This window comes from Manacus vitellinus, unplaced genomic scaffold, assembly GCF_001715985.3.
Source record: "Manacus vitellinus isolate BGI_N305 unplaced genomic scaffold, ASM171598v3 scaffold_0_pilon, whole genome shotgun sequence".
In the NCBI taxonomy this organism is placed as follows: Eukaryota; Metazoa; Chordata; class Aves; order Passeriformes; family Pipridae; genus Manacus; species Manacus vitellinus.
In genome coordinates, this window is record NW_021938789.1 from 46406255 (window position 1) to 46416563 (window position 10309).

Genomic DNA, 10309 nt, shown 5'->3' on the forward strand with positions numbered 1-10309 from the left:
GATAAATGATTAATGCTGAAGCCGTGGTAAGGAATAAACAGATCTTACTCATACATTATGGAATTGTTGATGTGTGTACTAATTCTGGGAAAACCAGCTAGGAGTATAAACAAGGTATTGAATGTAGACTTGCCTCTTGATCCTAAGACCACTATCACTGGTGATCTTAATTCTCTTGTAAACATTAAGGACACATGGTACTCCTAGGGCAGACAAATGTCCTTAAAAGGGCAACAAAAGGCCTGGACCCACGCCAAAATGGGGTAAGACTACACAGTGACTCCTTTGCACTCTCTGAACTCCTTTTTTTTTTTTTTTTAAAGTTCCACCATGCACAAAAATCTGGCTAAATGGATAAAGTTACAGTGCTACCTTCCATCAAATACTCAAAGGTAGCCCAGCTACCATATTGCAGGCTGCATCACTGTGAGAATGATTTTTCTTGCAGAGAAAGATGGAAGTGTGTGGAGTAAAAGTAAATTTAAGTGAAAAATAAATTCCTTTTGGAGAGAAAAAAAGAAAAGGGAAATGGCTAAAGATGTTCTGTACTCCTAAAGGGATTTTGACAATCCCTGAAATGTTAGAGGTGTGGGGAGGAACAAGAATCATGAAATCTTTTCTTGGCTTGTAACTGTGAATCTTGTCCTAGTTTTGATCATATTGTTTATTTGATTCTTCTAAGAAAAAGGATCTTGCTGCTTATATATTATGTCCTATTACTTTTACAGCATTCCATCCCCTGCAGTCCTCCCACATGCTCATCCTTGTAAACTGTGATCCGTTCTTCAATTTTCTTCTAAAGTAATCTAGTCTTCCTTGTTTGCTAAAAATTAAAAGAATAAAAACTCAGCCAGCAGCCTCCAAAATGCTACTCTTTCTCAGTTCCAATTTATGCCTTCCTCTTCCAGGACACTTTTGAGAACGTGTAGAACAGGCAGAAAGAATCCAAGGTCTCCAATAATTAACATACTTACTCCCACTTGCTGTGAGTATTGAGACTGTCTGGCAATATTCTGTCTTGTCCCCCTCCTGTGTCTGCTCTCTTCCACCCTATGCCTTCTCTCTTAGTCACTTGATCATTAAAACTTGCTTTTCAAAGCAGTCGTTAAGTGAACCGGCATTGTTGCTACTCGGAACAGTTCAACTCCAGAGAAATCGATGAGTCCCCAGGCAGGTCTGTTGTGGTCTAACCTTGTCAAAATCAAGTTCTGCCCTTTTTTACCTCCTGTGGTCTGGAGAAGGAGCAGCTTTTAGGGAATGTCAATCTTGCAGATAGCATGATTGCTGGTACTGCTTTGTTGGGACCAAGAAAACAGAGTTTACCATATCTTGTTTTTCAGGGGTAAGTTATTGTTCCACATTTCAGAACTGGTTTTAATAATCTCAAAACTAAATAATGACTAATGTTAGTTATGAAGAGAAAGTATCACTTTTCATCTTCGAGTTCATGTTATTCAGAGGAAGCAGAAGTCTTGGCCATTATCAAGGCAGTATTGTAATCTGTGTCTTATCAGACTCTTGAGGAGAGCGAATAGTTCTAGTTCCAAAAAAAAAAAAAGAAAAAAAAAAGAAAAAAGAGAAAAAAACCTGCTACATTTTATAGAGAATAATGTAGAATATTAAGTTTTTATTAATAGATAACCATCAACTAATTTATGTATGCACATAGAATGAAATGAACTAAGAAACTCCGTTCAAGATACTTTAATCATCCTTGAACACAGAACAACTGAGACATCTAATAACAGAAAGCATTGTTGGGCCACAGCCATGGGTCCATTTATTTGATATTACCTTTCAAAGCATTACTCATCAGAGAAACAATGAATAAAAATGTAGGTCTTGAATTGAAGTGGTAATAAATTAGACAGCTGCAGATAACCTTCAATGCTCCCTGGCCAAAATAAAGGCTCTCACTATTATCTTTACAGTAGAGTCCTATAGGTGAAAGGGCACAAGGTTTTTCACATAGAGGACTTATTCCCAAGGGGCCTGAGCTGGTTTCTGTAAATCTCTGCAGAACTTCACTTGAAATAAGAGCAGACATAGAATAACTACATCTTCTTGGGACAAAACTTAAACTTTTTTTCAGTGTGTTACAAGGAACACATGTTATCCTGGTTAGACTTCAGAAGCAAGGGCAGCCTTCTCTTTATTTTTCAAGTTTTGCTTGATGTTGTCTGTGTTGCACACGAGGAAATGCACAGCTGAATTATTAATAATGTCTTCAGACAAAAAAAACCTTAAGGCTGTCAATTTAAACTACTGTGGTAACACAAATCACACAAGTTACTTTCTAGAATTGAACAGCACGAGCTTTAAGGAGCTAAGGGTCATACTTAAAACAGGATCACATGTTGTCATTGTGAGTGATTTTTATTTTCATAAACTTTTCATCTTCGGCCTTGAGACTGAACATTTTTGTTATTCCATTATTTTTCAGCCTCTATACAGATAGATGAAACAGAGTACTTCTACGAAAACAAACTAATTATTACTAAACAGTCAAGAATGTTGTTAATTATGTGACTTAAACAAATCACGCTGTTTGTGAAACATAAAGGTCTTTTATAAGATGATAATGATAACTGCGAGTATTATAACTGGCTTTTGAAAAGAACATTAGAATAAACATTTTGGAAATGATACAGTTTCTCTTCAGCTTGACAGAGAACTTTTCTAGTCCTTCATCTCTGAGTTCATAAGCATTAAATGCATACACAGCTTGGAGCACTTCACAAAACAGAATAAATACATCTCCTCATTTGAATCAATAAAGCTACTTCAGCTAACAAATACTTCATTCTTGTGAAGCAATCAAAATCTATATAATGTTTGCTTTGATTACTGTACTGGGATAACTTCCCCTGTACATTTGAGCTCTAATTGCCCTGCCACCAAGAGGCCAGGAGAAAAAAGACTGAAAACACACAACTAGGCTTCCATTACAGGCATTACAACAGATTTTCTCCTATTGTCAGATGCTATTGTCAGAAATTTGAGGTTCTCCCTATGAAAGCTTCTTTCTGTCGAGTAAAAAACATATTATTCAGTTACACATTGGCAGGAGTAAATGCAGTAGAGCAGCTAATGGGGAGAGTTGCACTTCAAATGCACTGTACAACAGAGTAGTTTGTCAAAATTCAAAATGAAAAGGGGAAAAAACCCAAACATACAAATTAAGGTTCTTTGTTTTTGTTGTAGTTGGTTTTCCTCACAAAGTAGATAGAAATGGGAAGGCTGGGGCCATTGCCATGTACTCAAACTCCCATAGTTTGCTTAATGTGATATGTTTTCACAAAATAGTTCATGTATGAAACTACAAATATATTGAACCATAAAGCAAATCTGTAACAATTAAAATTATGCAATTTTTTAATCTAGAAGACAGATGAATGTTACATAGGTCTGTGTGTAAGTTTGATGTTATTGTAGAGCACAAAAATACTACATTAACAGTTAATTTTGTCAGAAAATATATTTCTTCATAGAACCTACATCTTCTTATTTTGCCAGAGAGTTTCCTTATTCTTCTTTAGTATTTCTTTCTGCGTGCTATCAGTTTCCTCCCTTAAGAAGGGGTTTAATAAATGCTGTAATTATAATTATTTCAAATGTCACTTTCTGCAAAGTGTATCAGGGAAGAGAATCCATAAAATAATGCATAGAGTAAGAGAAACCCAGTATACACACCTACAGAGAGAATTTGAAACAAAGATCCCAAAAGCAATTATGTTGTTATCTCATGGTACCTAAGGCAGGGGGAAAACACAAAGGCAGAGGTGGGCAGTGAGGTAGCATTCAGCCATCGGAGAAAGAATTTCTGTGACATTGGTAAAGAAATTTGGAGACATCATACCCTGAACTGGAAAATCAGAAATTAGTACTTGTCAAACAAAAGAGATAACCAAATTCAGTGGAATCTGATGATCCTGGGGCAGACTGAGACCTGTCAGTCACATCAATATTCAACTTAAAGGTAGATATGTAGTTACAATGCTACAAAAAATAATTGTGAGTGGAGAGGGAGAGAGGAATATGATGTTGTTGTGCAACAGACTGAAATATATCAAGTTATTCATGTCCTTCACCTTAGCTGAAGACAGAGACTGACGAAATCTGGTATAGGATGATGCAGCTATCAGGGACAGGCCTAAAAGAGGTTTGTACTCAGATAAAATGCTTAGATAATGAGAAGCCATGGGACTCTGACATGTTCCTAAAACATTCATGACTCATCGATCTATTGCAGAGACTGAGAGCTGTGCAGCCGGGGCCGGAGTCGATGTATCATATCTCCCTCTGCTGGGAGGCACCGCAATCGCTCAGCCGCCTGTCGCCACCGGAGCTGCCTTCAGAAACAGCGAGGGCAACGCTCGCCTCAGGTCCCAACAAATAGGAACTGACAGTAGGTCTCACCTTTTGTATTTTTGCAGTGAATTTCCAGAGAGATAGAGATTAAAATGATCACGTTTTTTGTTTGGTTGGTTGGTTTTTTTTGTTTTCTGTTACAGAATATTTGTTGATGGGAAATGTTTTCATATGGTATCATTCCATTGGAATAAGGAAAATAGTTTGAATACTGGACTTCAAATGCTCATGATGAATTGTGCATGAATGAGCTACAGCTCAGGAGATGTTCAGAGAAAATATTCACCAAACAAATGTGAAGAGAGAATAAATAAATAAGAAATTTGTGATCTGTTTACAGACAATTCATATGAAAGAAAAAGCTCTTTGGCTGCATTATTTGGCTGTAGCTGGAGGACACAGATTTCAAAAATGGGCAAGGAGCCTAAGTCCTGTTGTCATTCAAAAATATGATGCCCCTGACTACTGAAAGTGAGACTTAAAACACTTTTGAATTTTTAACCTTTCTTCCCTAGGTGAACAAGTCCTAAGCTCAGATTGCAGCATCCTCTTGCAGGAATTACAACAGGATGTTACGCACAATATCTAGCATGCATACAGAGGCAGAATTTGGCCCTACCTTTAGTATAATTACTTTAGTTCAAGAAGGTCCACATCAGATATTATGAAAATCCAAGCTCTTAGAAAGAATGGTGAGGACAACAGAGTTGTTAATTGTTAAATTGTTAATTTATTAAACAAATGGGAGCTGTGCACCTCAAATGGCATCAGGAGCAGGACATCATATGGTCTTCCAGGTGATTCAGCACAGTTCTAGAGTGATGGTTGCTATGAGGTGAAACACTGTTTAAACTGCTTAAGTGGGCACTATTAACATATATGCTGACCTATGGACTTGCTAATATAATGCCAAGACTGAAAATTTAGCACATAACTGTAATTCATAAGTAAGAGAGAAAATTTGGAAGATCTGGTTCCAGAAATAAGCAGACAAAGTAGTGATTTTGGAAGCTGAAACACAATCACTTGTTTTATTAGATTTCAGTAGGTATGAAAGAAATTTTCCTCGGACCACAGTTCCACCACAAATAGTTATTCCCAGCATGAAAAAATGCTCAGAAGTTTTTACTTGAAATGAGGTTGTGTTGCTCTTGAAATGTAAGATATCAAAAGGGTAGTTTCATTTGCTGATACACGGTATAACACACAGCAACCACAGAGGAAGTAATTGCCTATCTAAACTGTGAGAGAAAAATGCAGTACTTGATGGATTGGGGTATGTATGTCACTGAAGTGAGAGGTTTGTCACACACCTGCTTTTTGGATTGCATAGTGCTGGGCTCTGCCATAAAATAAGAGCAGCATGGTAGAGCCTGGGGTAATGGCAGAGCCAAAAGCAGGTGTGCATGCCACGTGCCACTGCAAACAGCTAGTGAAGGAGCGTGCAAAATACAGCCCTCTCAAATACACCATGCTGCTTTAGGTGTATCTCAGTAGCCGACGGCATCTTGACTATCATAATCACCTGATGTGTAACCTGAATATGCATCCCTTGTTGATGTTTATGTACCTAATGAGTCCTCAGATTGGTTGGACAGAGGTGACAGTATGTGCCAAGGAACACAGCGCTCAGTGAGAGGACGGGCTAATGAATCTTACTTGGAATTATCAATGCATAGGAAAGATTCTTTTCCTTGTTCAAACCAGCCTTGCTGAAGTCACACATAGCAGAGGGGACCTTAGTACCTCTGCTGCAAAGACATCAATCAAATTTTGCAACTCTTTGCAATGAGTATCAAGGCACTTGAAACAGTTGGAACCACTTTGATCCTGTTTTAACTGGCTTGGTCCGGTTTGAACTGGTTTAAAATGCTTTGAACCACTCAGAACCCTTTTGAATCAGTTTAAACCAGTTGGAAGCAGTTTGAGCCAGTTTGAACTGGTTGGAATCAGGCTTTACCATTTTTGTCTGACTGGATCTGGTTTGATGCACTATACTGTAGAGGAATACATTAAGAAACTGTTATATTCCTTTGAGTCAAAGTTAACTCCTGAAAACTCTCTATAATCAGCTGCCATTTAAACCACTGTTTTGGAAGGAAATATGTTCTGGGATAACAATGAAGATTGTGACTCTTGGGTACCTTGACATTAGAACACCCAGGCCTCCAAATTTTCCAGTTCATCTCTCCACAAGGCATAGAATGCCGACACCTAATTCACTCAGACGTGGCAGATGCCCATGTAGTTTTGTACTGTTTTCTTTCCTTTCAGATAAATAATGGGATGATTCAAAAAGTTTGATGCAGATCTTACCTGGGTCTAAGCATTACAAAATATATTTTACTCTCTGGAATTGTTTTTAATATCAGTCCTTTATTGAAGTATACTACTTCATTAGTGGAGATCAGCCTCTTCTCCCAGGCAACTAGCGACAGGACGAGAGGGCATAGCCTCTAGCTGCACCAAGGGAGGTTCAGGTTGGACATTAGGAGGAATTTCTTCATGGAAAGGGTTCTTAAACATCGGAATGGGCTGCTCAGGGAGGTGGTAGAGTCACTATCATTGGAGGTGTTCAAGAAATGACTGGATGTGGCACTTAGTGCCATGGTCTGGTAGAAAAGGTGGTGATCAGTCAAGGGTTGGACTCGATCTCAGAAGTCTTTTCCAACCAAATTGATTCTGTGATTCTTTGTTTTGGTACCTGCTGCAATGTGGTCCTGAGCTGTGCCACTGTAACACAAGTAAATATAAATTTCCCTTGAGTTCTGTAATTACATTAAGGTTTGTATAAATCATTATAAATGCAGAGGATTCTAAGAAAACATCTAGAGAAAAACCTGGTACCTATACTACTATTCACAATATTAAATATGAAAGCTGATAGGACTTTTCAAATCCAATATACCTTCTCATCGACAGTTTTGCAACTCCAGATGCTTGGGCAAGAAAATACACTGAAATCAAATTCACCACTACACAAGTTACACAGAAACTTTTTAAATGTTACCCTAGATTTTATAGTCATTTACTGTGGCTATGTAATTTGGATTTGTGATTTCTTGAACTTACCTGGAAACCTAGTGAAGGTGACACCTGTTAGGCTACTTAAGCCACTTTCCAATGCAAACTCTTTGACACCTAATATTTCTGTCCAAGTACAAAAATTGGAGACTAATATTTGCTTCAGATGAGTTTATGAAGGGTGTGGAGTGATTTTTAAGGACATTAAAGCTGACAAAAAGATACACTTACATTACATGTACTTTTAAGTCACAGACTTTTCTAACAGCTGGAAAATACCTTCCCAGCCAGATTCTATCAGGGGAAAAAAAAAGCCAAAACCAAAAACCAAACAACAATTTTTGGAATAAATCAGGCAATTTGCACTTTCCAATCCCAAATCCCTAAATTATATCAGTCCTTTAACTCTGGTGTCAAATGTCAAATTTATTAAGATGGGATAATAATTCTGTTTATCTCACAAGGAGAAAAATAAAGAGCCCTTGGACAGACTTGCTCCTGAATAGGCAAAATCCATTGCAGTGGCATTAGGGCTGGCCCAGTCACACGTGTTGTTTGTTGGAGTATATTGGATCACTGAGAAAGTTCAGTGGTGCAGACACATGGAACATCCCTGGATGCCCTTTCTTACACATAACAGAGCATAAAAAGAGTTGAAAGAATATTTCCAGAGAAGATCCCTATCTAGTTATTTGTTGCTGTTGCTTCAACCATCTTCTCCAGGTCAAGGTATACCCATTTCCAGTAGAAAAGTGATTACTGAACACCTCAGGCTGGAGTACCTTTGTTCCTCCGTTGTCCACCACACCTTGGGTACCGGAAAAAAAGACTTTCTTTCTCCCTAAGCTGAGAGCTTGTGGCCCCTGTGCCATCACTTCTGTCACAGCTGTGAAGCAGCAATGCTCCCCCTTACACCTACTCCAGGGCAGAGAGGCTGACAGGTTGGCAGCCACCAGGGATCCCTGGCAAGGCTGCAGGGATATATTTTGAAATTGGGATGGACTTATTTAATGAGGTCACTGAGCTACTAACTAGAAACTAAGTCTGGAACTATAGGTATTACTCCTGGGAAGCTCCAAAACATCAAAAATAAATTAACTCCGATTAATGGAGAAGCAAGCCCTCCCTCTCTCATCCCTTGTGGCAATAGATGTGCCCGTCAGCTGGTGCTGCAATGAATACATCTTCCATGTGTGACATCTTTCAGAGGCCTCTATTCTTGCCTCTGAAAAGTTTCCCCTAGCATAGGGGAAAGAAATACCCCCCAAAAGAGAGATGCTCCCAGCCTACATAGTTACAGCAAAACTGGCAAATAGTTATCATACATGGAGAATGTTCTGTTGACTACCAACCTGAGCCTAAAGGCTAGGCAGTATGGAGCCAAGGATCACTGTAAGGAATGACTGCAATCAAAAAAGCTCTTGTTCAGGACACACATTCCCCTTTGAACATGGTTACAAGTTGAGAGTTTCCTTTTCACCACTTATGCAGCCTTAGGACTTAACTCATGGATTTTGGTGGAGCCTTTATATTTCCTAAACTATGCTGTATTGTTCGAAGCTGATGGGACTCACCCCCTTAAAGGATGTAGTACAGGCAGGAGATGGAGAGGTGGAGTGCTCCAGTTGGAGAGTGCTGCTGGGTAAATCAGCCTGTTGGGCTTGAAACACAGCCTACTTAGGGCACCTTCCAGGCATGCCCAGGTATGCTGCCCAGAACAGTAACTGCCTTTTTTTCTTGCTCTGTGCCTACACACACACACACACAAAAACCCCAAACCCCAAAACCACACACACACACACAAAAACAAACCAAAAAAACCTTTGCTCTCCTATAACACTGCAGCTTTGTGTAAGCTGCTGCGTAGGAGAAAAAAATGCTGCCCCCCAGACCCTGAGATGGGAACAGTCTGGGTAATTCCCTGGGAAGGGCATTAAAGTCAGGGGGCAGGTGGGACAGAGCCTCCCCGGAGACAGGCAGCTCCCGTGGCCCCCGGGAAACCCTCCTGCAGCATCAGCAAGGCTGGTAGCTGTTTTCATGTGTGGAAGGGGCGGGGGAGGGGAAGGCAAAGCCAGAGTGACTGAGAAGATCCTAGCCGCGCCTCCGAGGAAAAGAGCGCTCCTTGTCTCTCACGCAGCCCGGCTTTGAGGGAACTTCTGGGCTGGAGAAGGCAACCTTCCTTAGAGTTGCCTTGGAGAAGGCAACCTCCTATGGTGTGGGGAGGGCTGTGGAGCAACAGCCCTTGGCATTGACACAGGGGCATGGACACACAGGTGTGTGAGGTGCTGGATCTGCTAATGGCTGCAGACAGGCTGTCTTGGCTCTGCAAAGGGAAGGACAACTTCAAAAAAGAGTCATCAGTCTTCAAAAAAGAAAAACCCAATGAAAACCCCCAAAACAAACGTAAAAGCCCCAACAAACCTCCAAACCATTAAAAAAAAAAAAGGAAAAAAAACCCCCAAGCCCTAGAAAGCAACAGTAAAACCAAATCGAGCCTTGGCTGAACAGCAAACCTGAGGTGTAGGCACTGCTACCCCACTGAGTGAGATTTGGTGAGTTCGTGGTGAGGGCAGAGGCCAGAAGACAGCTTTTTAGGGGTGGAAGGGTAAGGTCTGGCAGGGACCGACCGCAGCCTTAAGAGAGAGACCCTGGAGGACAAACGGCGAGACGTTTCCCAGGGATGGTGGGTTCTCCAACAGCTCTCCTGGTGCTCGCTCTCTCTCCCTGCCCTCTACCCTGCTGCTTGTGGGAGAAGACGGGTGACGCCCGGCCGGCACGGGGCTCCCCCACCCTGCATTTTATGGCCCCCTGAAGATGTCCCGGTCCTCCAGAGCCCTGTAGGTGCCTGTGGGGGGGTGTCAGGCCCACGGGAACAGTGTGGGGAAGAAGGAGCCGGTGTAGAGGGGTCCGGCTA

The 10309-nt window shown here is 40.7% G+C and overlaps 1 long non-coding RNA gene across 1 annotated transcript in view; it reads left to right on the forward strand.

Annotated features, from left to right (window-relative positions):
* The window catches only part of LOC108642076, a 29777-nt gene extending 25336 nt beyond the window's left edge, over window positions 1-4441 (forward strand). The window contains exons 2-3 of the long non-coding RNA XR_001922451.1: window positions 909-985; window positions 4253-4441. This is a non-coding gene — a long non-coding RNA (uncharacterized LOC108642076). The remainder of the gene's footprint in view (window positions 1-908; window positions 986-4252) is intronic.
* Window positions 4442-10309: the final 5868 nt, after the last annotated feature.